The sequence below is a fragment of the Symsagittifera roscoffensis genome, chromosome 3 (genome assembly GCF_963678635.1).
Source record: "Symsagittifera roscoffensis chromosome 3, txSymRosc1.1, whole genome shotgun sequence".
Lineage (NCBI taxonomy): Eukaryota > Metazoa > Xenacoelomorpha > Acoela > Convolutidae > Symsagittifera > Symsagittifera roscoffensis.
In genome coordinates this window covers 71,970,193-71,970,958 of record NC_087064.1, presented here as the reverse complement: position 1 = coordinate 71,970,958, position 766 = coordinate 71,970,193, and positions in this window count along the sequence as shown.

Sequence of the window (766 nt, the reverse complement as noted above, 5' to 3'; positions counted from 1 at the left end):
AAAAAAAGCGTTTCGCCGCGCGCTCCCCAATAATTTGCTAAAAAGTTAACGTGAAAGGCGCTCCTGGAACAGTTTAATGGGTGGCTGGGCAAAAAGATGCGATATCATAAAACATAATCAAAACCCCCGTTTAGAGTGGTCACGTGGTCGAAATTAAGAAATTACAATTGTATTAGAATAACCTGGTTGAACACTACAATGTCTGGCAGCCATATCTGTCGGGGGTGCAGTCTGATCTCCTCCAACTCCCTGAGAAATTCTTGGGGTCCCACACCAGGTACTGGTCATACCACTCCTACACAACACACATACTTCAAGTGAAACAACCATCTCTATTCATGCACTTGCATAAAGACGTTCGTTATTAAAAAAAGAAAAAAATCAAATTGCTTTTGAAATGAACCTAAGAGGGACACCAGCACACTTCATCGCGAAAAAAAATATTATTTAATTTTGTAAAATTTATATTTAATTAAAATTTAAAATTTACTAAAATTGCTTTTAAAATAGGTACACTTACTGCTCTCTCCCACAGAAGCCACTTGGCCATCTCATTCTTGACATCCTGGACACAAAAATAGAACTGAACTTTTGAGAACGAGATCATTTATAGCGAGTTTAGACTGAGAACAAAGATGGAATGAAACACTTTTGAACATCTTCTTGACAAGCTTTTCTTGGACTCAAAGTGCCAAAAATACAATCTGACAATGTCTAAACTAGGTAAAGCATTAAATGACAGTACGCTATCAAATCTTTACTAGGA